This window comes from Scleropages formosus, chromosome 20, assembly GCF_900964775.1.
Source record: "Scleropages formosus chromosome 20, fSclFor1.1, whole genome shotgun sequence".
Classification (NCBI taxonomy): domain Eukaryota; kingdom Metazoa; phylum Chordata; class Actinopteri; order Osteoglossiformes; family Osteoglossidae; genus Scleropages; species Scleropages formosus.
Genome location: NC_041825.1, coordinates 4,302,427 through 4,315,966, shown reverse-complemented (window position 1 = coordinate 4,315,966; position 13,540 = coordinate 4,302,427).

Below are 13,540 nucleotides of genomic sequence, written 5' to 3'. Positions count from 1 at the left end.
ACCTGAGCGCCAGGCGCCAGCCGAGTGCAGCGAGAGCCCTTTTCTATGAGATCCTTATTCGAGGGGATTCAGCCGTAAAGCCTGCACAGCTGCACCTCCTTCACTTTCATTTTCCCGGCCTTAAGAGAAGCCTCTTCAGCTGATTACCACTTGGCTTCGAACCCTACGGCGCCCGCTCCCTCGCTCGCCGCCTGCCAGGGAGAACAGCAACCGGAGGCGGAGAAGGCGGGTTGCTGCGGGAGAATGTAAAAACGGCAAGGAATAGGTGGCGAGGCCTGGAGGTCCCGTTTCTGTCCATTGTTTCGTTTTCACAGTGAGGATTTCCTAAGGGTTGACCTCTCGCAGAACCTTCTGGAAGTGAGAGGGTAGAGAATTGTGGGTAGCAGTATACCACTTTGTGGGCCATGGGGATGCGCTGAAATTTTTTCTATTATTTGCGTTGTCAGAGCCATGCACTTACAGGGGCGGTAGGTGGCGTAATGATTAGAGTTTCTTCTTTTGGATCTCAAGCTCCTGGGTTCTAATCCCAGCTCCTGCTGCAGTACCCTTGAGCAAAGTACTTACCCTAAATATCTCCAATAAAATTACCCAACTGTATAAATGGGTCAATAATCATAAGTAGCTTAATGTTGTACGTCGCGATGGAGAAAATCGTCAACAAAATATGTCAATTAAATCGTGCCAACTGAACGCCCCCCCCCCCCCCCCCCCCCAAGACGTATGACTTGAAGAGGCTGAATTTCACATGGAGTCTTATTTTAGTGGAACAAAACCATTACTGGAGCCACTGAAAGGCCCCCAAAGTCGTCACGTATTGAAGTCCAGGTTCAAATTCCGTTGAACGAAATAATACAAAAAAACAGTGGCCGTAGGAGCATCTTAAATTAAATCTTCGCCGCTGAAGCCTTCGTCAAAAGGACGTGTAAAACGCGGTGCGAAATGTACCGGAAAGCCGAAATCTGGAAATGAGCCCCGAGTCGAGGAGGGACGGCAGCGTGGAATCAAAGGTCAAACGATTGTGTTTCTGAAGCAGAATATGGGATTAATTTCAGAAAAACCTCATGACATCGCAGAGTGAAAGAACGGGGCAGCTGTCAAAGAGCAAAGGATTCATTTGAAAGGGTCACAAAACGAGAATGAAAGGATTGGAAAGGATACTTGGGGTTGGAAAAAAGGGCAGCAGGTGGTAGTGCTTAGAGCTGCTCTCTCTGGGCTCTGAGGTCGCAGGTTCAGATCCCGCTTCCTGCTGTCGTACCCTTGAGCAAGGTATTTACCGTAAGGTTATACAGTAAGAATTACCCAGCTGTGTTAATGGGTAAATAGTTGTAGGTACTTTAATGTTATGATATTTTATAGGCAAGCATCAGCTAAATGAGTAAATCCGAATGTAAAAAGCACCGTATTGGTGCAGAAGGAAGGAATTGTGTTTTGAGGGCTGAGCAGAGCAGCCTGGTGATGAGTGTGTGTGTGTGTGTGTGTGTGTGTTTGTGTGTGTGTGTGGAGGGATGGAGAAGGTGATGAATGCAGCCGGATGACTCCAGACTCCCGCAATAAAATGCTGAATCCTTGCATCCTACCGGTTGAGTCTGTTCTCATTCTTACTACGGGACGGGGAAGAATTTACCGTGGAGGGACCGAGGTGGAAACAATCGATGGAGAGAGGTGCGAGAGCCCCACCGTCCGCCACGCAGCTCACTAATTGATCACAATTTATTAATAAAGAAAAGAAGGTCAAAATCCCAACATCCACGGTACATAACTGGGGATCTGTAGTCTACTGGGGCGGGGGGGAGGTGGGGCTCAGAGAAGCAGCTCTTCGGACGAAGTTATGTCTTAAAAGCAGAAACCGGTTTTGAACAATTCCATAAACCGGACTCAGGAAAATTCTAGACATGTTAGGAAATATGAAAGATGGAATTAGGAAAACCGAGTGCTGCAGAAACGGACATAATTTGAATTATGAAAAAGGAGGACAAATTTAAAAATTGTTTAAAACCAAGAAGCCAGAGGCCAGGGTACAGACCAGGGTAAAAACTGCGGACTTACAGAGGATGAAAGGAGCTTTGAAATGAAACTGCTGACACTCAGCGCAAAGAAAGTGGTAAAGAGGAGAGGGCGAGCGGCAGGGAAACGGTAGAGCAAGAGAGTAAAATATATTGTAAACACCTTGAGGATGTGGAATGTGGGAAATGAACTCATTTTATTCGAACCCGGGTATGAAGTGTGAGAAAATGGGTGGAAAAAGTGACAATTTGATCAGAATGTGGTGGGACAATTCTTGCTCTCCTACAGTGCTGCTGGAAAGTGTGCGAAGCCCTTGTTTTACCCTTAGTTTTACCACGAAATGCTTTTTTAATGCGCATCGGTGTTCCTCGTGTGACGTAATAGGTGCGTAATGACCGATCCCATATGTTGAGTGTAGCAGAAACACACAAGTAGCGTAAAGGTGCAAAAATAAGTGAAGCCAGAGTGTCACTGGTTACACCAAGTAGGTAAGGAGAATCAGGGGTGTAAATCACGGTCATTTATCAAATTTATTAGTTTACTTTAATATTTAGCATTTAGAATTTTAGATTTCGGAAGTTTATTTTAATATTTTACACAAGAATAATGACCATCCCTATAAGGTTCGCACCGTGGCGGTAGACGGAATTGCAGAGGAGAGCCGGAGAGAACAAGGAACAAAATGCTGAAGATGGGTCAAAAAACGTGATGCTGCGAGGAGGAAGAAACGAGAGCGAGACGAGAACAGCTGTAAGATGAGTCCCAGAGGAAGGGGAGGGTGGCGGCAGCGAACCTTCAGAAATTTGACGCTCGTGCAGCCATGTGTTGGTAGAAAAATAGGAGTCTGACCAAATCTTGAACAGTCCACGACGCAGAAAAGGACGTCGAAGATCAGCAGATGGGCAGGGGAGCTTGGTCCCCCCCTCCCCACACCCCCAAGTGCTTGAGTGCTCTTGTTTCTTTGATTTTTCTCACCTTTGGACTTAGAGGTTGCAGGCTCGAATCCCACCTCCTGCAGTAATACCCTTGAGCGAGGGAGGTATTTACCCTAAAAACGGCTCAAAAGAAGTTACCCGGCTGTATAAATGGGGTAAATAACTAAGTAACTTAACAGAAAAAAGAAAAGTGAGACAAGTGTACGATAGGCGAATAAATATCTATGCATCTAAGGTGGAATGGGGGGTGGGGTGGGGATATGGATGGAAACAATAAAAGCAGGTGCAGAAGAGGAGAAGGAGAATGTCGAGTCGGTACCTTCGGCAACGGCTCGGGTTCCGGAACGTTCTTCTCTTTGGATTGCGGTAAGAACCAGGTGTCCGGCTCATCCGGACAGTTACCCGACCTTTAACCGCACCCGGCGCAGCGTGTCAGCGACACGCTCGTTCTGCCCGCCGCCTGAGGAACGCGCACGTCCATGACCCGCTGGAACCCGTCGCTGAGAGAAGAGCTCATCGTCGGCCCCGGGGACGAGCGCGGCCCGTGCTTGTTACAGAACAGTTAAGATTCACACTTTCACACCAAGCCTTGCATTAATTCCTGTACCGTCAGCAGCGGTGAGGAGGCTCGCGGTGCCCGTTTTGCATATGCATTACTAACGCTGCAAGGTGTCGACTGCCGTGTCGTACGCCGAATTCCGACGAGCCTCTTCCTTACTCCCTTTGTCAAGGTCATGCTGACAGCAGAGTCTCCGCTTTGGGAATGGGGCCGATACTTATTTCTCTCTCTCGTTCGCTTCCTCCACTCCTAGTAGCTCCCTCTTTCACTGCGGTACCACTAACCAAATTTACCGTTTGTCCTTCGCCGCATTTTGGGTTTTCAGCCACTCCCATATGGACTGATGTGGTTTCGGAACCGAGTGACAATGATCACCTGGTTCCCACGGCTCCGTTTACAATAACCTCTCGTCCCGGTCAGGGTCGCGGTGGTCCGGAGCCTAACCTGGAATCACTGGGCGTAAGTCTGGGAGAGGCACACCCTGGGCGGGACACCAGTCCATCTCAAAGTGTGTGTGTCAACTGTGAAATTGCCAGCTAAGCAACACTGGAAATTAGGCAGATATAACATTCTCTACTCTGCATAACATGCATTTACTGTATATGTGTGTAGATATGCATATGGATACAGTATATGCATATGTATGTGTAAAAATTAAATTAGATAGATAGATATTTTTAAGCAGCAAATGTATTGTATACAGTACTGATATAGTATGTAATGCATAAGTTATAATATAATATATAGTGATATATAATACGCTATTTAATGCTGTGATAACTAAATATCTGTGCATATATAATTATATAGTGCTATACATAGAGACAGCATTGCATATACAGATATGTATAAACAAAAATAAATATATAATGTGTATTATACAGTATATAATATATATTAAAGAGTCAAGTTACTTCTGAGCACTGCTGTCCCAGCCACGTGGTGACCTTTCACTTTCGGTGATCTCAGCCATGCGTGTGGTCTCCTCAGACACCTCCCTCACTAGACCGACACTTGATCACGTGTTCTCCCTGCACACCTCGTCCCAAAAGCTCCAGTCGAGCGAAACCACACATGTTGTCGCTCTCCACGGGCATATTGGCGCCCCGTCCTCCAGCGCTGGTGAGACACGCCGTCAGAACGCGTCCGTTATAAACACCAGCTGTCTTTCTTTCACGCACCGTTTCACTGGCGCTTATTATTATTATAAGTGTACCTTCGTCTCAGCGACATCCATAACGACAAGCCAGCATCCCACACTACAGCGCGGCAGCCCCAAAAACTGGACACAAGTGAAGATGTGGGCCGTGCTTTTTAAGCTTCGCAGGAGCAGTGGCTTGAAGACCTATGTGGAATGTTCCAGAAAAAATTACTCGGAAATAACGGAACACGTTAGACGCTTCGAAATAAGGGGATGAAGAGAATACGAGATGTTGCAGAAACGTTGCACGGCGGTGAAAAGGGATCGGCAGGTCTCCTAGCAAGAGTGAAGGACAGTCATGATCACTAAGTGGTTTCTGAGGAACGTGAGAAGGAGACCAGGATGGCCACCCCAGTGCTGGATGACCCCTCATTGAAGCTTTCAAAGAAAATAAAGACGGACCCTTCAAGGTGGACAGTTGTATCATCACCGTGAGCTGCACTCTTGGAGACGTCCAGCCTGAAAGCACAGGTCCACCAGGGGATCAGGCGAGAGGATCCACAGGTTGGATGATCAGCAGGAAACCTCAACGTGGCCCCTCTCTTTCTCCTGCCGTGCCACCAAACGGTGGAATTCCCTCCACTAAAATACCAGGGAATCTCCGACTCCGGACAACTTCAGATCAAGGCTTACGACCCACAGGGATTAATAAATTAATAAAGTACCACGCTGTCCTACATGTCCGCTATTGCTTTCCATTGACACATTTGTGTGTCTTTTCCCTCCATCATTTCGTTAACTGTCATCTCTCTTATAACCTCATTTTGTTTGCTTAATTTGATTTTTTTTTTTAATTATATGCTGAGCTTTATTGCATATTTGTTCGTGTTATTTTATTATTGTACCCTATTTATCCTTCTTTGCTGCAAAGTGCGTTGAGAAGCTACTTTTAAAGGCTCTATATGAAACAAAGTTGTATGATTATTGTTGTTGATGTTGATGATGATGATGATGATGATGACGATAGTGATGAACCCAACAACTCAATCTCCTGACTCCAGCACTTTTTCTGATTGCTTCCACTCCACAACATATTGCCCAAAACATCCAGCAGGTACCACCTCCCTTCGTGGTCTAAATCGCATTTCTTGCATGACTGGGTTGGAGTTCATATCACAAAAAAGGATTATTTTTACTTTTTGTGTTAGCATTAAATTAATCTTCTCAATTTTGTCATAGGAAATCAACAGTTGGACTGTTGCTGTTAATTTGTGCCTTTCCATTAAAAAAGAATCCTATAGGAATCCATTCGCTGTAATTCGTAAACTCTGCACTTGAGTTCGATTAGTATCGCGGGGGAAACGGTAACGTAAAAAATCTGTTTCACACTTACCGTTTGTTCGGGGTGGCTGGTTTAAGTCCGAGGAGAGGCCCTGCTGTTGCGCGGTCGAGCTGCATTGCAGATCAGTAGAATCAATATCTGTCCTCATGGCTGAAGTCATCAGCTGCTGCTATAATAAAGAAGCAAAGCAACAAATTAACTGACAATAAAAGGAGGGAAAAGTCAGGTTAGAGCTGAACTTGCCATGGGGAAAAAGACGGACGTTAGCTTCCAGCTCACCCCGCTACCTGACCGGGCTACTTCGGAACATCTCACCGGGAGCCCAACGTGCACCTGTCACCCCCGCGGGGGGTTGTAGCCACGAGGTACAGCCACGAGGTGGAGCCCTTGTGACCCAAGCGGTATAGCTGTCCTCCTGACATGCATTCAGATGATTAAATTTTTATCTAGTTTCTGAGTTATGAATTATATATGTCCATCTGGTTGTGCTCGCGCGCAACTGTAAGTACGTGGGTTTGTGTCCCGGCAACGATGTGCCAAATAAGAAAGCGCTCAGCGATGCAAAAGTAATATAACTACACACGGTTGGCTGTGTTTGCGTTTCGGTTCGAGAAAAACTCGAGCGAGGGCTTGCTTGACACCTAATGGCACAGCTGCTACCTTCACGCGCTAAACAAGGGTGGGATGGGTGGCGGTGTGGGCCGTGTGTGATAGCAGAGTGGGAGGAGGCTGGAAGCGAATAAACCCGTTTCACGATGCGATGAACTGGTTTACTGATGACTCGGGGGTCGCCGGCGAAATTGCGCAATACGGCAGACCGCGGCCCTGAGCGAAGGCCGCCGCGCGCATCCGCTCGGGATGCGTCTCTCTTGTCGCGTGAAACGAAAATGAAGAGGGGGGAAAGAAACACAATTAGGAAGACGAAATGGAAACGCCTTTTTTTATGAGGCAGGAGGGTGATGCGCGCAATGTTGAATCGCGGTTGAATTAAACACGTTTGTGGAGCCGATTAAATCAACTTCTGCTGGGTTCTACTTGCCCGTCACAGTTGAAGGAAACAAATCGCTGCATAGAGTGCTGCTTGAAAATATGTGAACCCTGCAGGGATGGTCATTATTCTTGTATAAAATATTAAAATAACCTTAGAAAATCGAAATCTTAAGTGTCATCATTTACACCCCTGATTCTACTTACCTACTTGGTTTAAGCAGTAGAACTTGGGCTTCACTCATTTTTACACCTCCACTACTTCTGTGTTTCTACTACACACATGATTTCCTCTAAAGCAACATATGGAATTGATCATTACACACGTGTTATGTGAGAAGCTCCTACAAATTATTATCATTATTATTATTATTATTATTATTATGTCACATAAGAAACACCGATTCCCATTAAACAGCAATTTTATGGTAAAACGAAAGGACACAAGGGCTTCACACACTTACACGCAGCACTGTATCAATATTGCATACTAAATAAATAATAAATTGGTCTGCTAAACAAATACACATAAATGTAAATACATGGGAATATTGTGTTTTATTGTGTGTTACGTAACGTCGCGTCGTTTGACGTTCACGCGTCGGATTTTTCCCTTTGTTTCGTTCAACGGAGGGAAACCAGTACCCGACGTGAGTGTGTTTCAGACCTCGATCTCGCTGGGCACGCCTTTCCCTCGCTCTCGCTCCCTTCGCTCTAGTGCTCTCCCTCTCGCCTCTGCTTCCATGTCCCACTTTTGCTCCTCCCTGCAGGAGTCTAAGGGGTTAAATCCAAAAAGCAAGTAGAGCAGCGTTTTTTTTTGCCCCCCCATAATGAGGGCAGAGGCAGAGCGGCACGAAAGGGGAAGCTGAAGATTTCGGAAACACGCTAAGATCCGCAGCGCGGCGAAAGGTCTCTCCGGGCGAAGACGGCTTTAGGCCTATGGAGCGACGTCCCGCCGTAGAGGACGGGAACGCGCCAATCTGCTCTCCCGAAGCTCGCGCACGTGTTCGCGGCCGACGCACGCGGCCTCTCGCACGAGGACGGCGCCGCGTTGGACCTCCGGCCGTCCTGCAGGCGTAGCGGACCTCTTTAGAGCTCCCTCCTCCCAGGAGCACGCAGGAGGCCTACGCTAAACCAGTTAAAAGGACCTCGGAAACGGGCGACGACAAGGCCAGCTGAAACGAGAACAGAGGTCCGCTCTCCCCTCCAGGGTCTTCAGTGTTGCACATCACCGATGCTCCATTAATACGAAGCACCGTAAATTGGGACGAAACACACACGCGCGCACACACACGCACGCAAGTGCTGAAAATATCGAAAACCGCAAGCGTTCGCTTGCTGGGGCCTCATTCGTGACACGTTTGTGAGCAAATCGTTTTTGCGCTCATTTTTCGGGAGAAGGCCTGTCCGATCTCTCCGCGTTCCCCCCCGATGTGTGTGTCGCTCGCGCTCCTGCGCCGCAACGCGTGCGAAGTGTGTGCAAATTGTGCGCCGGTTGCGGTTTCGAAGTGTAACTCGGGGGTTTTTTTAAATTTTATCTGCAAAGTTACAGCTGGGCTTTAAAAATGCTATTACAATAACAGGTGTCATTAAAAAATATTAGCCTACTGCTCAATATATAAATATATTATTATTCTTTATTCATCGGCCTGATTCTCTTCGTCAAAACAGCTCACGTTTTTTTAGCTACTTGCAGTGATTTACCTATTTATATAAATATACATGGGGGGTGCGGTGGCACAGTGGGTTGGACCACAGTCCTGCTCTCCAGTGGGTCTGGGGTTCGAGTCCCGCTTGGGGTGTCTTGCGGTGGACTAGCATCCTGTCCTGGGTGTGTCCCCTTCCCCCTCTGGCCTTACGCCCTGTGTTACCGGGTAGGCTCCGGTTCCCCGCGACCCCGTATGGGACAAGCGGTTCTGAAAATGTGTGTGTGTATAAATATACATACTAATATATTTATATTAATATGTAAAATCTATAAAAAGAATTATATAAATATACACACACACGTCTGAAACCGCTTGTCCCAAGTGGGGCTGTGGCAAACCGGAGCCTAACCCGGCAATACAGGGCACGAGGCTGGAGGGGGAGGGGACACACCCAGGATGGGACGCCAGTCCATCACAAGGCACCCCAAGCAGGACTCGAACCCCAGACCCACTGGAGAGCAGTACACGGTCCAACCCACTGCACCACTGCGCCACCATGCCCCCTTATATACACACGCACACACAGTTTCAGAACCGCTTGTCCCATACAGGGTCGCGGGGAACCGGAGCCTCACCCGGACACTCAGGGCATAAGGCTGGAGGGGGAGGGGACACACCCAGGACGGGACGCCAGTCCATCGCAAGGCACCCCAAGCGGGACTCGAACCCCAGACCAACCAGAGAGCAGGACTGTGGTCCAACCCACTGCGCCACTGCACCCCCCGTCCCCCCTTATATAAATATATAAAATATTTTATTTTTATTTATTCATTGGCCTGATTCCTTTTGTCAAAACAACTCACATTTTTTAGCTGCTTACAGTGATTTACACAGCAAAAGCAGCAGCAGGTGGGATCTGAACCTGTGTCTTGGGTCTGTGGTGGTGGCAGCGCTGTTCACTCTGCTACCTGCTGCACAACAGTACATTGATAAATTATGAAACCCAAATAAATTCATTCTCTTCTCAAACTTTAGATTCACAAAGTCTAAAGATGTCTCGATCGCTTTGGACACGAAGAGATTCCTGGAACTGGAGCCGTACGTCCGCGGCGTTCACCTTTGGAGAGCTCACAGATCAATGATTCACTGATTAGTCATCTTCCGCTGTCTGGATCCATCCTATTGCACGTTCCTCGCACCAGCGGCCTGCCCCAAGTCCCCGATGGCCTACATAGTGCGGCCCGGTGTCCTGGTGCAGCTCACGTGCCGTGTTCTGGTTATGTTCCGTAGATCAGGGTAGCTCGCGTACAGCCGGCACACACACACATAGGCAACCGGGCAGCGTGAGGTGGCTGGGCAGGTGGCACGGCGGCATGAGGGGTAGCACCGGTGCCTCGCAGCTCTGGGCTTGTGGGTTTGGATCCATCTATCTGTTCTCTGTCCGTGTGTTTCCGGTGAACTGGTCACTCTAACTTGCCCGTGATGTGTGTGTGTGTGTGTGTGTGTGTGTGTGTGTGTGTGTGCGTGCGTGTGATTGGTGATGGACTGTACTCTGCCTCACTCCCAAAATAGCAAAATAGGCTCTGGAGCACCTTGACCTTGAGGTGTACAAGCAGTGCCTGAAAACAGATGGACAGATGGACGCGCCCATTGTACTGTACATCTTACACGTCCAAAACCACGACCGTTCATTCAGGCAGGACAGCGTAACACTTATTGTCCTAGTGACCCCCAAAGGACAGAGGTTACAGTCCAAGGCTGAGCTGATAATGGTACTGTCCAATAATGATGCACCTTTAGCCATGTGCTCCTTTGGTGAAGCACTAATGGGCTCCCGGAGATGGACGTGTGAAATAAAACTGACCTTCTGCATCCTCTGCAACACAGCCTCAGAGCAGCAGCCAAAGTATGAGGCTCTGATAATAATAATAATAATAATAATAATAATAATAACTCGGCACACATACCCTGTGCAAACTGCTTGGATGAAATTCTTTTGTCTCTTAAGAGCTGAATTCATCAATAAATTGTTTAAACATTTCAGTGACAGGAATTATTATTATTATTATTATTATTATTATTATTATTATTATTATTATGGAGGGGGTGCAGTGGCGCAGTGGGTTGGACCACAGTCCTGCTCTCCGGTTGGTCTGGGGTTCAAGTCCCACTTGGGGTGCCTTGCGGCGGACTGGCGTCCCGTCCTGGGTGTGTCCCCTTCCCCCTCCGGCCTTACGCCCTGTGTTGCCGGGTAGGCTCCAGTTCCCCGTGACCCCGTATGGGACAAGCGGTTCTGAAAATGTGTGTGTGTGTGTGTGTATTATTATTATTATTATTAATATGAAGAAGGAGAGGACGTGGTTGACATGTGGCTGGTGTGCTAAAATCAAATCCTGCCGAAAATAATAACTGAGAAAACATAATTATTTATTCCAAAGTGAAGAAAGAACACATTTTTGACGTATGTGTGAAATTCACACACATCAGGTTTGACCCTCTTCTCTCAGATACAATTTGCACCCTCGGTGCAGCCTGAATGAGGTAAAAGTGACCGTCGGACTGCTGATGACAGCGGGTTGGAGGAGAAGCACACAGAGTCCTAGATAGCCGACCGAAGTGGTGGGACCCCGTTGTGACCTTTTCCTTAAAGCGTGTGGCCAACTTGAACTGATTTCTTACGTCATAAAAATTTCCCACAATTTTTCCCTTTACTGTAAACGTGAACATATTTATTGCACTATTTACCCACAGTCAGAAATCTCCTTCAAATAAATTTCTTTTGGCAAAAATGTTCTGGTTTCTCTTGAATTCAGGTATAATACACACACACACACATTTTCAGAACCGCTTGTCCCATATGGGGTCACGGGGAACCGGAGCCTACCCGGTAACACAGGGCATAAGGCTGGAAGGGGAGGGGACACACCCAGGACGGGACGCCAGTCCATCACAAGGCACCCCAAGCGGGACTCGAACCCCAGACCCACTAGAGAGCAGGACCCGGTCCAACCCACTGCGCCACTGCGTCACCGCGCCCCCCCCTTTTATATATATATATATATATATATATATATATATATATGTATGATATGTGTATGTATAATTGACTTTATAGAGCCATCCATTATGAGCACCACCATGACAACACCACCATCACCAACACCAATACCAGTAGCATCAGCTGCACCACCATCATCTGTACCAGCACTACCAGCACGACCATCGCCACGACCAACACCACCGACACAGCGACTCCAGCAACACCCGCACCAGCAATACCAGCAAGCAGCAGCTGCACCAGCAGCACCACCACCACCATCACCATGACCAACACCACCAACTCCAGCAACACCTGCACCAGTAATACCGCCACTACCACCGGCACCACCACCAGCCATACCAGCAGCAGCTGCACCAGCACCAACACCACCACCACTACCAGCTCCACCATCACCACCAACACAGCACCACCACAAGCACCAGCAATACCAGGAGCAGCAGCGATGCCACACCACCACTAATACCAGGGCAACCAGCACCAGGAAAACCAGCACCACCACGACCGCCATCAGGAGCACCGGCAGCAGCGGCACCAGCAGTGGAAGGAGCCCCGGAGTGCGGTAACCCAACCTGCTGCGACACGGTATGGAGGTAAGGGGAGAGTCGCGAAGCGAACGGGCCCATCCGTCACTCTAAAAAACGAGGGAGGACTAATAGAATCGGAGGTAAGTATAAATTACCGGAGAAGCGACAGAATTTGTGCCAAACTGAATACAAAGCTGAGGTTTAGGGAGTATTGGGTGCCACCGGAATTTACTGCCAAAACAAAAAAATAATTGAGCACAGTGTGTGAACACCACTCTCATAGTGATTTAGTCTGCGGTGCTCATTTGGGAAGATTAGCTTATCATTACTTTATATTTATTTAGATGATGCTTTTCTCCACAGCCACTTACAGAGGTTAGGTACCTACAATGATCATGGTCATCGCTGTGATCATCGTAATGATACAGTACGATCATCGCTATCATACAGTGACTGTTGCAGTGATCATCACAATAACAAGACTGCACAGGGATTGTAATTATTACAATGATCATCACGATCATATAATGCAACGATCATCACACAGCAACATGGCGATCATCATAAAGATACTGTAATACACCGAGCAGTTACATTTACATTTATTTATTTAGCAGACACTCTTCGCCAAAGCGACGTACATCATCACAATGATCTCATGACACTATGATGATCATCACACTATGATACTGTGATACAATGGTCATTATACAGCGATCATCACAATGATACAGTGACACAATGATCATCCTCACACCACCACATCATCACAATTTTACTGCGATTGAGTGATCATCATTATACAGCAATCATCATCTTGCAATGACTATCACATCTATCGATCATGAATGAGGAACATGTATACTGTATTACTTTGGAATATCTTAATTGCACTGACTGTAGCACAGGTGGTGCACATTACGGATTTAAACACGCTTATTTGTGCCACGTGATCAGCATCGACCTCCATCTTCGATTCCCCGTTGTAGCCTTGATCATCACGTTGCTCCTCATCATTGACAATGTCTCTGACTGTCTGCTACAGTCTTTCCCTTGTTTTGCTCCACTTTTAATCCCATTGATCTTTTAAATCCAGGCGCGGGCCGGTGATTCATACCATGTCGCTGGTGCCTGTCACACGACACGTTTCATTTCTCACGGCTGCACCCTCAGGTGTGGCCTGTTCGGAGTCTGCTGCCATCCCAAACACACCTAGAGTCCCTGACATCAAAGAGGGGCAAAAAGGTAAGTGTGTGTGTGTGTGTGTGTGTGTGTGAGAGTGACTTAAAGACAAAGAGACACAGAGACACAAACGTATCTGTTATAGATACTAATTGA